Genomic DNA, 17159 nt, shown 5'->3' on the forward strand with positions numbered 1-17159 from the left:
AAGGTTTCTTCCGACTCAAACCTTTCTATGGTTCTATGTGATATATCTGCTTATTATAAGAGCTTTTTATTACTACTAAAGCAGACATTAGGAAAGATTACATAAGTAAAAAGAAAAAAAAAAAAAAAAAAAAAAAAAAAAAAAAAAAACCAAAAACCTTTAATTTATTTGTTTGATCCTGACATGTCAAATGGTCTTCAGGTGGAGTGTGGGGTGGGAAAGGACTTCCTTATTTGCTGTAAGTGTTAAAGAAGATTAAAGAGTGTATACAGCCATAAGAAAGACAATTTTTATCCTTGCATAGCTGACTCAAGAAGGTAAGGCCAGCAGAATTAAGAAACTGTATAAACCCTATGGCATTTATAAAATACCACTCATCAACCCAGTGGGGTGCAGGAACAGTCTTCTTAAAGACAAATTGTCCTTCCTTTAATGGCTCTGCAGCTGGCCAGCAGGGATTACTAACCTCCTTAGTATCTTATGCTTAGTTCTAGTTTATAAATAGAGCCTCAATTATGGATGTACATGGTCTATTCAACTGAGTGCTCTTATCTCTTTTCCCTTCTGTCCTCTTCTCCAGTCTCTCCTTCTATTTTATTTGTTCACTGCGTCTGAATTCAGCCTGTTAGCTCCAGAGATCAGAAATGTTTGTTTGTACAATTAGCATGATAAGATGATCTTGCTCTGACAGGAGCTGTGAAAATACAAATGTAATACAAATGCTGCTAATTTGTAATGTTGTTAATCTGGTTGACAAAATCCTTTTGCAGCTATTTCACTAACAAAGGAATAAGCACTCTGGTGAGTAATATATGGATTAGAACACTGGAGACTCAGGCCAGAAATCACAGCATACATTACTTTTTTCTCCCAACTTTCTTAGATTATATAAACTGCAATCTCAGTGTTCCTTGCAACAGTTTCTCAGTTCTTGAACTGAAGGCAATTGCTTGTTCCTAAAAGCTGTCCACTCTATGATTGCCGCTCCTGATCTTGTGCGTTGAGGAAGACATCAATGATATAAATGTTCACAGAAAATGTAATTATTTCTTGGTAAATCTCATAAAATCTAGCTATCAATTCAGAAAAAAAAAAAAAAAAAAAAAAAAGGTAAAAATTAATGATCTTTCCTTAACATATAAAAATTTAAATTATATGTTTTCAGCTATCAACAGAATATTTCATTTGAATATCAGGCCTCAGCCTCAACTGTGGTGTAATGAAAATATGGCACTGAGCTCTGTAAACAGAAATTAGGTCATCACTCTTGGTTAGAACTCTAAGGTTGGCTCCTCTGCTGTTTTTAAAAGGTCCCCACATTTCCTACCGTGTTCCTGCCCTGCTCTGTAAGAATCAATATTGTCATTGAGACAAAGACTGACTTCACAGGGTGGCTGTTGTCCCTTTTTGTGTGTGGTCATGTTTTGGGGACATCATTTCTGTCATTAGTATAGTATAGCTAGTGGCAGGCTATGAAAAGGGGCGAGGGATGCTTGGAAAGAGGGAGAGGTGGATGTCAATCTCTAAAGGAGAAAAGGAAGTACATGTTCTCCATTCCTTGGGTAAAAGCTTAACTGCTGTACCAAAGGATTCCATCTCTTCCAGTATTTTGTGATTCTAACTGATAATTTATCTTTCACTGTTTTGGTCAGATTATCTTAATATAAATAGAAAATAAGTTACTAATAACTTTTTATAGTATGCAATAAGTGAATAATTGTAGCAATGAGGAACAAATAATAAGTAATATTTTTCATTAAAAACTTCTTTCTGAATTCAGTCTGCAATTATAAGTGGTTTGGGGTTATTCAAAAAACATATTTTCTAGCTAATAAACATCTCGTGGAAAAAGTCATCCAGTGTTATATTAGTTATAGGTGAACATAATTCTCCTTTAGAAAAATCTAAGATGTTTTCAGACTATTGGACTCTTCCTGGCTCCATGTCACAGTTGTAACACAATGACTGTAGAAAAGTAGTTAAATCATAGAATCATAGAAGAGTTTGGGTTGGAAGTGACCTTAGAGAAGATCTAGTTTTAATCCCCCTGTACTGGGCAGGGACACCTTCCACTAGTGCAGGTACTTCAAAGCCTCATCTAACCTGGCCTCGAACACTTCCAGGGATCCAGGGATGGGACACCCACAGCTCCTCTGGACAACCATATCTTGCATCTCACCAGTCCCAAAGTAAAGAATTTCTCCCTTGTATCTAATCCAAATTGACCTATTTCATTCTATAGAAACACCTTGTAGCTGTGAATTTACACAGTTCACTAGTGCTCATATGCACTGACTTTTTACAGTATCACAATGTAATCCTGAGATTTTGCAGACAATTCTTGATATATTCCACATTAACATCTGAAAATGTTTTCTATTCTACACTAAATGTCAGAAGAGACATAGTATGCAACTAATGAAACAGCAACCAATGACCGCTAGCAGTCATCAATCCAATATATCTATTTTGTTTCCTTTTTTTTGCTTTTGAGAAGGATTACTATAGTTTGAAGTTGTGCAAATAAGTCTTGCAACAAAACCATCTCATATTACTTCAGGGTATCAATTTAGATCCCCTTTAGCCATCCTGCCTTCTTCCTACACCCCTTCTTTCAATTCCATGCAGGCTGTGAGAGAAAAATTTTAGGGCCAGATAGCATATGTCTTCATATAAACCTTCACCAAGGCAACAAAACACTTTGGCTGTGTATGGAGAAATAGCTTGGCACATTCTTGGACTCCAGAAAGTGCTTTAAAATTATTTGAAGCAGTTCATAAAAATAATTTATTCACTCAAAACTTGAGTGTAGCACTCAAGCTCTGCTTTTTGGCATTACTGGACCCATGGTGAAGACTGAAGTCTTGGCTTGCCATGTGGCCATAAAAAGCAGCCACAATGTTGGCTTTCACAGAAAAACCCACCTCTTGCTGACACTGTGAACACACACTCCTGCTCCTTTACATCTTCTTCCTCTTCCATCCCTGACTGCACTCTCACTCCAGGGCTAAGGACTGGAACAGGTATTGAGTCCTGCTGGTTGGCACCTGGAGCAGGAGCTGCTCCACTGTGCCTACAAATACAGCACCATTTCCAATTTGTGTTCTGCCGTTATACCACAGACACTTTTTTTTTTTCTTTAAATATGCATATTTACAAATATTCCATTAGCTTAAAACAAATAAAAAAGCCCTTCCATCAGGGATGAATGTGTATTCAGGGTTAGTGTAGAGGTGGAAAGGTCAAAGGGAATGGACTGCTAGAGTAATATTGACCATACTGACAGCGTAAGTTAGAAATTCATGATTCCTCCACATGAACGTGCCTGAAACCAAACACTTAAGGCCATACTGCTGGAGACTTAACTATAGATTTAAAAATATTTTTACTCCCTTGAACTAATATGGAATTTACAGGAATTACCATACCAATGTCTGTGTTAAACTTCCATGCAATTTAATTGCAATTAAAAAAATATTAGGGAAGATTATGTGAACTAATTAAATTTGTAAAAAAACATTTAAAATGTATAATTCAAAAAGCACTATATAATTATGCAAAATTAATTAGATAATCATATCTTTACAGTAGTGTTCTCTGGGAAGTTTAAAATAAATTTATAAAGCTTATTATTCTCTATGTTCTTATTATTCTCTATGTTCTTATTATTCTCTATGTTCATAAAGCATAGAAGTATTCAGCATGGATTTTTTACTGATTAAAAAGGTTGTGTGCTTGGCAATTTCATTGGGTTCATTGGTGCTGCATAGGTTTGATGGCAATGGTTTGATATTCAGAAATAGCAGCTAGAGATGAAACCAAAGCGGAGCAAACCCAAGGAGAGAGCATTGTACAGTACCCTTGAAATGGGAAGATGAATGCTTTCTTGAAGTATTTAAGTATTTTAAGAAGTACTTTCTTGAAGTAGTTGGTTTTCCAGACTCAGTACATAAAGCCTTATTCTGCTCCTGTTTTGAGCTGCCATCTAATCTGGGTTCACCACTGCTGTCTCCAAAATGCTGAGCATATTCAAGCACTTATGGAACAAATTTATTCATAACTGTGAAGCTGTTAACATCTAGACTACAGTTTGTTTCATTTAATTATTCCTCTAAAAGGTACTTACTGTTCCAAAGTCTCTTGTAACTTGCCAATTTCCAACAAAACAGGAGAACACAGAAAATATTCAAAACTCACTTGATATTATTTTGTAACATTCTAAGAAATGGTTCCAGCACTTTCCTTGTCATACACAACTGCAATTATTAACTGTTTAATAAAAAGTGCAGAAATACTGCAGATGAATAGGTTTTCTTGCTAAAAGCCCACTAATGTCATGATGATAAGGCTGAAGTAGCATTACAAGACATGTTTTGAGCACTTTAGGGCTGATGACAAGTATATTGTTAAGGATATTATCCAAATGACTCTAAACTTTGACAGGCTTGGGAGGGTTGTGAGTGGGAGTCGGAGGTGTGCATGTAACAACTGCACATTAAAACAATCGTTCCACTGAATGAAATTAAGAGACTTTTGTGGTTTGGAGGGTTAGCCTGGCTTCATTCCTAAGTAAATCTTCCAAAATTTGTGTATGATGTGAAGTTCTGAAAAAATCAGTCAACAATAGAAACTTGTCAGTATTTAATAACTGGGTAAGTCTCCTGGGATTTTATTAACACTCAGTATGCTGCAGTCCACACCTGCACAGCTTGAGCTGTTCTTTCCCTGCAATTGCTCTTTTTTCATGGTGGTACTGAAAATATTAGAAAGGTTTTGCTGTTCTTTCCATATACCTATTGTATGGAAGAAAAAGTAAAGGCAGGGGAGTGAGGGGGAGAGAAAATCTGCATGAAGCATGTAAGAAAGAAACAGAAAATATTCTGGGAAAAATATTCAGGACATAATACAAAAAATAATTCATAATTAGCAGAACCAGGAATCCTGGACACATTACAGAAGAGCATGGTGAAAGTCATGACAAACACTTCAACCATATAAGGGGAATAATACCAGCTGATGTTAATTTACCATATTCAGAAATTGACATGACATCCAAAGTTAACTTGTGTAGTGTAATGATTGAAAATTCAGGCATTCAAAAGATAAATACAACAAAATGTGAAAAGATGTCACGTGCACAAATGTTATGTTGAGGTCCAGGAGACTTAAATCTCATTGTCTCTCCTGCCCACCCAAAGCCATTTCCCAGGCTGATGAGAGCGCTCCCACACACACCTGTGGTGGCTCCAGAGTGCTACAGACACAGACAACAGGGTGAGAATTTCTCTTTTCCTTTGGCTCTGGTCAAAACACCCAGCTGTTTTTACCTCTCCCCCCAAAAAACTTCTCTTCTCTTGCTCCTCCTAAAATTTTATCACAGTTAGCTCTGTCCTGGGACTTCACCACACCAGAGAGGACAAGACCGTTTCTTTATATGAAGTTTAAACCAGTTTCTTTTCTGTTTCACTGCTTACATTCTGATAACAAGGAGTACAAATCACTTTGGGACCCTTTGTTATATTTATCACAGGAACATTTAGGTTCAAGACCTTCCTCATGCCACCTCTGCCACTGGAGCCATGAAAGCTGAATGCTGATGACAATCAAGAGTGTGTGTGTGTAGAACAACCTGGGGGCTGAAGCTGTTGCATGCTGGAGATAAGGATGTGCTGGAGTTCATCTGATTGTTTTCCTAATCAAGAGTGGGTTGCCTGGTCCTTTTCTACTCATTCAGTTTTATGGGATAAAAAATAAGCCTTTGTTTTGAACTGAAGGCTGAACGACAAGGAAAGGGAGGCTTGAGGTAGGATTTGGAGTTTTGTTTGTTTTCTTAGGTAACAGAGGAAAGTGCTTTTCTGGTTGAAGCAAGGGCCTCAATTAATATTTAAAGATGGTTATCAGGGCTTCTTTTTCTGCACTCACTGGGGAGATCAGAAGTGCTCTGTCCTGGCTGGTGTAATAATGGTTTATCTCCCAGAGACCTCTCACATTCACAAAAAGCCGTGGAAGGCTGCCCAGCTGCTCTCACTGAGGGACCCTGTGAGGTTCTGACGTGTTTTTTTGCTTTAGCCAGGCATGAAGTCTTCCTGCAGGAGGTGGCATTCACTCCCCAGAAGATGCCATACCTGGGGCATGCTGGCAGGCCTGGCCTGAAGCCTAGGATGTCAAAGCTGTTCTCTCTGTGCTGTACCTCAAAAAAGCCGAGACCACAAAGGAAGTTCCCCTCTTGCTGCAGTCCCTAGGGACAGACAGGCCCTTGGAGGGACAGCAGAACTGAGTGGCACCACAGAGCCTGGAGGGCAGTCTGGCTGGCCACGTCAAAGGCAGGAGAGCAGGTGACAGGCTGAGCCCTGTGGGGATGAGGGGTAAACCCTGGAAAGCCCCTGCAGGATGCCAGTGAGATAGGCGCCTTTCTGGGAGCTTCTGCCTGACATTCGATGCTGATTTCATTGGCACTGGCTGAAGCACTCTCACCAAAGTACCTTAAAATTGCAGTTTGTAGGTTGCTGGAAAATACCATAGGAAGTCCTAAACAATTAGGCTGCAGGCATTTTGGCTTGGAACACAAAATTAAGTAGTTACCTTTTGATCTTCATCTCTGGGTCCCTACAAAGGGCTAATAATGTACCACCTCATCCAGGTGCTGTGAAAATTAATCCATTTCATTTATGAAGTATCCCAATACTCTGACACTGAGCACGGCAGAACAGCCATCGAGAAAATTGACAAATCTCTGTTCTTAGGAGGGTTTGGATAGCATGAATTAAGTAGGATGTCTAAGGTCACATACTGAATAAAATAAAAAGAATTATTCTATATGCATGAACTGAATAAGGGATAGATAACTGGGGGGAAAATACCATCATGTGATGGAGGTCTGAATTGTAACGCACACGCTCAGAATGTCAACAGAAAGTTACAGGCAACCTTTAGTCTTTAGTCCCTTCTGAAACTTTTGAATCCTTGGCTTTGCAGCTTTAGTGCTTGGGAAATACATTTTAAATACATTTTGTTTTCATTCTGTTCCATGAGCCAGGTTACCTAGTTAAATTGTAACTTCCAAGGTGCAATGTGGTCTTTATTCTTCTCAAAAGAAGCATAGCAGGTCACTGGAGAAAAAAGGGAAATAATCAATCTCAAAGTAATCCATGTATGGTTGTCAATATAACGATTCTACCAAACCCAAAATATGTTCTATGTGAGTATTTATATTCAAAATCATATGTAAAACAGAAACATAGTAAAATATAGAAAGCTGGATATAATAGGTAATATTTTTTGCTTTATTTTATTGTTATTTTACTAGTTTATTCTTTTTTTGTGTGTATCTCACCCTCTCTATGAAAACAGAAATATTAGCTGAGCTCTGAAAGCAAAGGCTATACAGATTTTAAGTCATTACCATTGCCAGTGTATAGGATCATATAACTAAGGCTAATGCTTAAAATAAAGCTAGACCTGAGGATGTATTCTTAGAACAGTATAAATAAATTTCATCACTTTAAAGAGTTATATCTAGAATAATATTTTGTTAAATTCTATTTTTGCTTTGTTTACAGTGGATTTTTATATGCAGTATCATATAACAAGGAAAGTTTTTTGCATTCGTGTACAGCTCCCAAAAAGCCAGAGTATCTTATTACTGCAGAAATATAGATACTAAGTTGCCAGAAATTTTATGAAAATATCTGAATCAAAAAGGGAAGAATTCCATCAGTTTATCCATATGAAGAGAAGAACACAGTAGTAGTTCTGGCCTTGCTATGAAGAAGAGAATTCATGGAATACAGAAATGTTAGAAATATTTTAACCATGGGAAAAATGTCAGTGGGAGCTTTACCCTATTAGGCACTGATGAATGCATTCCTCCCTCAAGATTTTTCTTCCATGTGAATTCCCCTCACGGATGTCTCTCATTTAAAGCTAAACACACATCCTTTAAAATGCTGTTCTCTTCCATTGGTCCAGCAATTACTTTTTTTCCTGGTTGATCCTATTTGGATTTTAAGATTCTAGGAGCTTATAGATGTCTATAACAAAAAGTTTTGTACTTTGGAAAATTTTGTGGCCGGTTTTGGTGGCAAGTTTTTAAGTAATTGAATCAAATGTGTTAGATACTTCTGGAAAACCTCAGCTCTTCCTTTATGATTTTCTTTGCTAGATAACACAAGCTACAATAAAATTCCCTCTCTCAATAGTCCATGGGGTTTAATGAGGTTGCAGCTAAGAGGTGTAACCCTTTTATTATAATATGAGCAGACTGTAAAATCTGTCTGAAAAGATTAGTAGAATAGTGACATATTGTACATCAGAAGTGACATCCTGAGATCAAAGGCAGTGAAACTGGGGCTATTCAGAACAGAAAGAATTTTCTCTCATACTAATGAAAATGTTCTGGGTTTTCATGGCTCTTTATGTTTTGTTACTTAACTTCAGGAGGCCTTTTGAAAAATATTTGGCATCACATCTGAAAAAGGGTATTAACAGATGACATCCTTATTTTTCAAAATGATGATTAAAGAAAACAAAGTAAGTATCATCACAAAGGGCTCACAGCCTTAGAAAACCAGATACAATTTTTGCAGACCATGGTTAAGACAGGGCTTCAAATTTGCAAAGTATGTCCAATAAATCCTTTATCTTAAAACTTATGACTTGATAAGACATGAGTTTTCCTTTTAAAAGGCCAAGATCTCGGCTGACATATGCGTTACTCTCCATAAGTAGACAGGTATTTGTCTCCATGTCCAAGAAATGAAAAATATTGTAAAGAACAGTTTATGAAAATATGAGTCTCAAATGAAAATTTCAGAGCAATGCTGTAGAAACTGGAACCTTATAAACAAATTTTATTATTACTTTGAGGTCAGCTGCTGTGAAACTGAAATAATCAAAATTATGTTGACAGCATTTCAAAAGTATCTGCCATCTTTTTAATCCAGTTATTTTAATACATCTGATTTTAATATTTTTATGCATTTGGGGGCAGGAATTGGCAGAAGATATTTAACTAGCTGGCGAGGAAAGTGAAGGATATCTTATATACCAAGTTTATTAAAATTTGTGCTTGTGCATATAAAATGGAGTAGAGAAGTCAAAGGCAGTTCACATGAGATACTAAAACCTCATTTTGGGAACTGCTGAAAGAAATTTTAATTTTTGTTTAATTAGGAATTAAAACATTAAAAAAAAACAACAACAAAAAACCACAGAAGAATTGTGTATTTTCTGTGATCCTGGTATTTTAGGAAATGCAGTAACTTTATTGGTTCAAACTTCCCTCAGTATTTTGAGCAGAGGCTGCAATTTAATCCCAAGGAAATTTTAAGAAGATCATCTCTTCATTTTCCAAGGGAAGACCAAATGTTGCCTTCAGGCTCAGGAAAGTAAAATTCAGCCCCCAGCCCACAGACTGAGTTCAGGAAAGTCATCTCTGAGGAACATTTGAAATACTTGCTATACTTATTCTGGCAGAACTTTAAATAAAGCTGGTGAGTGCAGATCAGGTAGAAAGACATGAAAGCCAGCCAATGTCCAAAATTTGTTCTCATATTCAAGCATCATTACCAAAGCCTTCAAACATAAAATCTGGGCTAATTCACTTCGTCTGGAATGAGGAATTGGAAACAAAGACCTTTGCTAGCATTCAGGAATGCATTTAATTTTCTTTGGCCTGATACCCAATTATATGTTTTAAAATCTCCACTTTCTGTTTGTGAATGAAAATAGATTATAGCTGTTTTATTTGATTTGTTTACAGTTCAGTAGGAAGAATTTGAAGATTCGATTTATCTCTCAGAGAAAGTTATTACAGAGGAGTGAAGCCATTTAAAACAGAAATAATAAACAAGGATATGTATTCATCTCAGCAATACTGACCCTTCAGGAAATTATTTTTCTCTTTATATTTCTCTCTCTGGGCAATTCCAGAGAAAATGTTACTAAACAATACACATTTTTTTTACTGAAATGCATTTTTAAGTAAAAATATTTGAAGCTAAACAGTTTGAGCATTTGTATTGGGACTCAATCCATCCTTGTGGTGTTAAGGCTGGTTAGTCTTCACCCAGCTGAACAATTTTAGGATGGGATCCTATGATCATAGCCAAAATCTAGCAACACATTGCCACATGCTTTTGAAAACTAGAATCTTCCAGAAAATTGAGCAGGAGCTGGAAACTCTTCTCATTGGAGTAGTCTGCAAGTACTAAGACTGGGCCCAGAATTTTCTGATAAACTTTTTTGGTTTATCCATTAGCAATAGATTTTGGGGCTTTGGTTTTGGAATTGTTTTCATTTAAAACTTTCTTTTTGACCATTCTTTGGCCAACATATTTTAAACGTAGGGTCGCCACATTTTTCTTGATTCCAAAACAATAAAAACTAACGGTGAGAGAGATCTGGATAGTCTTTAAAAACAATACTGTCAAAGCCAGCCATACTGTCACTATATCCATATATGTCTCATGAGACTCAAGGAAGTAAATAGTCCTTTCTGTCTGCACAGAGACTTTACCAAGACACCCCACATCTACTTTGCTGCAGCAGCCCTACCAGCTCAAACTCATAAGTGATATCAAAGCCCGTGAAAAAGTATCCCATGTTCCCATGCCAACATGGGAGGAATTGATCCTTTCTATCCAGTTACTCACCCAGCACTGCAGAAAACTGTGTGCTCCCAAAGTACTAACTGGTGTTGCCTGAATCAGTTGCTTCCCTGTCATTGATAAAAGCATCAACAAGAAGCTCTTCCAAGATGATGTTCACCACCAATGACATTCAAAAGGGGACTGCTCCCTTCAGGAGGTTTTTCAGTCTTAACAGTGTCTGCAAAAGTGATTCTCTCCTGTGTGCTCTGTACTTGAGTTGTGAGGAAGCCTTCTTCTAAATTTGCTTTTTCCTGTAGCATTACACCTGAAAACATCATCCTTTTCTTTCTCATGGCCCTTTGAAAAACTGGATATGGATTTTCTTTAAGAGATCTGTATTCTCTTTTTGTACATTCTAGCTAGTTTTTATTCCATCACTTTGTAATGTTCAGCCTGTGTAAGGAGTTGTGTTAAATGGACATTTCTTGCATTTGTTTGGCTTAGGAAAATGTAATATACCCCAGGAACATCACGTTTGTGCTGCCAAGAGCTAATAAAGACCATCCTGGAAGATCTTTCGATTCAGGCTCTAAGACAGGCCAGCCATGCTGCAGTAATTGGTTGCTAATGCAAATTTTTGAGGGAGAGGAGAGAAATACTGTGGGTTTTCCAGATATGTTGCAATTCTTTGGAGCAGCAGTTGTGAATATTATTTTAAACTTCTAGGATGAGGGGACTCATAGACTGTATGAGGTATGTTGTACCTGATTACTTTATGGAATAAGTGGTGTAAGAGTAAATTTATATGCCAAATGAAATATGAATCAAAATATGTTTTTCTGTGCTTGCTAGTTTGGGAACACAGCATACAGACTTGGCTAGTACATATTTCTAGTTGCTGTTTCTGCCTTTTAATGAACTCTTTTGAGTTTTGAGTTTTCCATTTCCTTAAAATAAAGTGGACACAAAAAGTGCTGAAGCAATCTTAGGATGAAAACTATATTATCATAAAAATATTAATATTTTTTTCCTGTCAGCAAGAAATAAATGTGCACTTTAGTATTTGCTAATGTGTATACAGTTACTTGACGTGTATGAAAATGAAAAGGACAAACTAAAACTAAAACTAGTGTGGAAAAAAAAAAGCAAACTAAAATGGAGGGTTCTGATGCTGCCTGCCCTTTTCCTATTATTTGTTTCTTTATATTTCAGTTTCTTCTTATATATTTTGGGTAGAGATGAAGAAGAGTTAAATAGATAGGGATTATTGGCCTCATTTGCTAATCTTCCAGGGGTAACTTCTAATCCCAAATCCTGTGTAGATACAGATTATTGAGGATGATTCTGGAGAAGGAATCTGGCCTCTTCCTGTTAATTACCTGCAAAACAACTAGCAGAAAATTATTTCCTTCTTAAAACCACTGGAACATAAAAGCCGACACCATCAGGACTCCATACTAATCCAACACATTGTCTCTGACAGCAGCAAACGGCAAATATGTACAGAAGAGTGTTAAAATGGGACAAATACAGTCGGTCTTTGATGAGTATTCTCCCAGAATCCAGTGATTTACATTCAAAATGTTTCCTAAGCAAGTGGTAATACCTTTGTATTTACCCCTCTGTGGGCTTTACTTCCATTGATTTGTTCAATTTCTATCCTATATAAATTTTTAGCAACCAGCATCCTCTGGAAAGGTTGAAACATCATCCATGCATTATGTGAAAAAGGGAGAGAAAACTTGTTAGTTTAATTTCATGTCTTAACTAATCTTTGTATTGAGAGTATCAGTAAACTTTAATTATTCATCGTCATGACATCCATACTCATCCCCTGGAATACCATTTTAAAGTTTGTCTCATATTATCTCACTGCCAGCCTCCTGTACCAAAGATTTCAGTGAAACATCACACACTTAGCAGCTCAGTTTGCAGCTCAGTTCTTTCACTTGGAAATTCATCTAAGATCCTTTGGGAATATTGCCAGATCTGGTAGTTACTGTTCTTCTTGTCTCTTTATCTCATAAACTTCTACCAAAATCTTGACTAGAGAGAGATTTTCCTGAAACCTCACCTATGATCAAGATTCTGCCATGGTGAGCTCTCCTTCACTGTGTTCACAGGTAGAATGAATCCATTTGGGTTTTTTCTAAGGCTTATAATTTTTAAAATGTTGATGCATATTGATCTTCTATTTGCTATACTGATGCTCCAGCAGGCTTGCTGCTTCTGATGTGTTTGAGAAAGGCTTTATTACTACTGGTGCCATTTGGAAGTTCATCTCCTGTCCTATTCTGCTTTTTCATGTGTATTATATGGAGATTTATGATTTTTCTGGTTATTCTCTTTTGGGCACATTTTCAGCTTTTGAAGGTTCTTGCATCTAATAACCTTCCCTATCCTTCTGTGCAGCCATGCTGGATTTCTTTTTCTCTTTCTACAATGGGATGCAGTTGGCCTGAATTCCCATATGGTATCTTTGAAGAGCTTCTGCTGCTTGCCAGGGTTTTACCCTTTGACTATCCCTTTAATTGAGCTTCCTACCCTGTATGTAATTCTTGGTTTTGAAAATAATAGGCATGGCATCCTTGTTCATGTACCTTCTGCCACATTTGAAAGTTACACCAATATTTAGGCCTTACACAGAGACATCATTTATTCTTTAACCCAGAGGGTCAGGGGCATCACACTCCATAGAAAGTGACAGACTGTTGAGTATCATCCTATAGACATTTCCATACTTTATCATTCCACAAACCTTTATTGGATTGGATCATGCCATAATCAACTGACTGTTTCTTCAACTTTGTATTATCTCCATGAATTTGATTTTTCCCTTATGCATCATTTCTGCAGTGTCACACCTGCATTTCATCCCTTCTGCATTAATATAATCAATGCACTCAGCCCTTGGCAGAATGGCAAGCCCTTCATATTTCAGAGTATCTACAAGAGAATAGAAAAACATACCATTAATTTTCAGAAACACATAATTCAGAAATAACTGAAAGGCTCTTTGCTTCAAATTCAGCTAGGTAAGTGACCTCTATAACCAATATATTCAAAATGAAGTAGTACTGAAGTTGCTGTGGCTACTGCAGTCAAAATCATAGCCACTGGCTATTCTAAAATCCATATATTGACCTGCACTCCCAAGGTAAGTTATCGTCATGGCTTGATGAGGGAGAGTTGGAAAATGACCTTAAGAAGGTGTTGAGGCAAAAAAGAGTGAAATTGTTACGGATGTTATCTAGTGTCCAGTCAGTACAAGGCTGGACAGCAGTGCAGAAAGGCCACATGACAATAAACACTGAGATAATCAAACACAACAAAAATTGAGGACATAGGTAGAAGACACGTTGCGTCTGAAGCCTGTAATTCATCACCATTCTACAATCAAAACACAAACCAGCACTGCAAGGTGTTGACTAGCAGTGAAAGGACAGAACTTACGAAGACTTACACAGTGTGAGATTTCGGGGCTCTTTCAGTAATAGAGGAGTATCAAGGACCATTAACACGTAAGTCTAGTGCTGCATGAATGCTGGTATCAGCATTTGACTTGACAACCTTTCCTTGTCTTCCTGTGCCACTGTGGACTGAGATACTTGTAGCGAGCAGATGCAGTTAGTTCAAGCATAATGTAATTTGAAGCTCATTTACCACAGAGCAGTCCACGTAATCAAAGCTCTCTGATGAAAGCTGTTTTTCAAATAAAAAGCATCAACATTAAAGGTTTGTTACCAATTGGCACATGCAAATGCATTAAGAAAAAGCAGGGGAAAGTGGAATGACTAGCAAAGGAAAGTGTGCCCTGTGTGCGCTCTTGCTATGTTCTATTTGGACAGAATGTCAACATTTCACCTCTGCCTGAAAAGAAAAAAGAGTAAACCTTAAAATCCCTGCGGACAATTGCCCATAATAATCTTCTAGGACATTCTGAGCTTGTTCCTTTGTTTTGTGTTCTTGTCTTGTTTTAACTGCTTTGTGCCCTGTGTCATCACTAGCAAGTGTGGAAGGAATATGTAAAATATCACCAAATTTGGAAAACTAGCACATTAGATCCACTCCAGTCATTTTGCTTCAATGTAAATCACTGCAAAAGGCACAAGATAATAAAGGCTGAGCGCCATTGTTATTTCCATAGCCTGACCTTAATATTAAATCCTATGACTGGTGAGTCAGTTTCTGTCTGGTGTTTTGACATTTGCCTCTCACTAATCATTCTGCACAATTCCATTAAAAACAGTATATATTAAGTCAGGGAAATTACTTCTGTAATCAGTTTCTAGGTTCTCATTCTAAAACAGGATTGCAACTGAGGAAAAGTTCTACTGGCATTTCAATTGTGGAGACTGAGTTAGCTAATTGCTGGCATATCTAATGCATATCATTCCGTGGTACATGAGATGCCCCACACTATGGCTGATGTAGGACGCTTAGAAAAGGAAGGGTCTGTGCCATCATTCCTCTGGTGATCATAAGCCCAGCCAGCTTACTTCAAAAAGAGTAGCGTGATTTAGAGAAATTTTAGATTTGAGTAGAAATTACATGGTTTCACAACCAAATGCTTGATTTTGTTCCCAGCTGAAGCCAAAGGAACTATTGCCGTTGATCTCAAGGTAAACGGGGCTGGGCCAAAAATGAAGGTTTAAGGTAATACTCAAGTTTCTCTTGAGGGTTCCATGATTCCAGTCTGGGCTTTCTCAATATCCAGTGCAGCTGCGCAAACCCAAGGACTCTCAACACTTCCCTAGGATCAGAGCTAAAACAGATTTCAGAATTACATTCTCAGGGTTTAGTCAGCAATTGTTAAAGAATGGTTGAGGAATTATGAGGCAAGATCTGGTCCATGGGCACCCATTTTCCAGTAAAATGCAAGCATCTAGGGCCTACAAGCACTTTATTTCATCTCTTCGGAGACAAAGTTGTTAATGCCCATATTCTGTGCAATACCACAGCAATAAATGCACTTTTCCAGAAAGTGGGAAAAGTAGTCATCCAGGGTTATGTAAGCCTTAGAGGTCTGAGCACACAACTCCTGGCTGTTCAATCCAGGCTTTCTGCTCAATGACATCCCCCTTGTGTCCCCCTGAAGCTGGGCCATTCTGCTGCCATGGGTCTCATTTTCTTTCCAGCTCTTTCTAACAACTTTCAAACCAGGTAGCTCATCTCAATCCAAGACAGTATCAAAGATATAATCTAGAGAACAGAGCACATCTCTGCTCCTAATGCTGCATTTTCCAGAGACACCTGCTCACCTGAATGCCTGCGTGTCTTCACCCACTAATGCTGGCAGCCCATAACGCAACTGCCCTGCCTTTTCCTGCCTCTCGGTGTTCTCTGTTTAACTTGGGACCTGAAGTGGGTGGCACTGATTCTGTCTGTGGAACATTCCTGTGGATTACAAGGGCTTGTTTCATCAATAGGTATTTCTTTTACTCTCCTGTTACGTGGGAAAATTCTTCATACAAGGCTCAGTAATCCTTTCCTGATCAGAGTGTCGTTCAGATCACGTTACACTGGACAATTAGGCTTCACTTACAGTGTTGTTGCTTTGCTACACAATGATTTTTTCTCTTAATGGAGACAGTAATTTTAGAGTATTTAAAAGTTTGATTACATCAATGATGACATTTTTCCTTTCATATTTCCTGGGTAGGCTTGAGCGAAGAAACAGAAACCAAGCCTCATATTGATAACTACACTGAAATCTCATCTCTCCTCTTCCTAAAATTTTTGCTTTATTTATATCCATTAGGCTCATGGTTAGTCAAAGTTTTTTTGACAGAATGATGTTCTTAGTTTCAAAGGCATTTCAGTTTTCTTCTTGAAGTGTCAAAAAACCGCCACCACAGTGTAAACAATGTTCTATTCTAAAGATACAAAAACTTGACAATCAAAACAACCTTGAATTGCAACTTACTCTAAAAATTCACTATACATTTACTTGGCTCTACTCCAAGATTTAAAATAATGCAAAACTAACACCTAATCTTTTGGCTACATAAAAGCAAGACTAGTGATGGCTGTGATTCTTAATATATTTTTTTTTTTTTTTTTTCAGTCATCCTTTAGTACAAATCTAAATGTTTTATTTTCCCCTATTTCTTGAGAAGAGACCAGTACAGGTTTTCTTATACAAATACTCCTAGGTTACAAAAAAACGAGGATCCAGATGCAGTTTTTGCAAATTTGCCTAAAATCTGCTCTGCTCCTAGAAAAGATTCCATTGAACAAAAAAACCCTGCAGAAACAGCAGAGCCTAGTAGGGATTTCTGTCTCCCCCTAGCAAAAACTATTGTTGTTTTGAAAATCCCCAAATAGAAATATTTATCCAAAAGCCAAATATTTGTATTTCTGGCAAAAATAGTAATATTTTTGATGAAAAACAGAATTTTCCACAAAGGTGTGCACTCTGTATAGAAAACTACTTTTTCTGCATAAAAAGAAAAAAAATCCAGCAATTGATTTTCTGTGGAACAGTGATTTTGACAGAAAATTTGGAGAGGGACTATTTATGACAAAGAAGGATGGGGGCTTGGAAAAGACCTATAGAAAATCACAGTC

Source organism: Hirundo rustica, chromosome 1, assembly GCF_015227805.2.
Source record: "Hirundo rustica isolate bHirRus1 chromosome 1, bHirRus1.pri.v3, whole genome shotgun sequence".
NCBI classification, from domain to species: domain Eukaryota; kingdom Metazoa; phylum Chordata; class Aves; order Passeriformes; family Hirundinidae; genus Hirundo; species Hirundo rustica.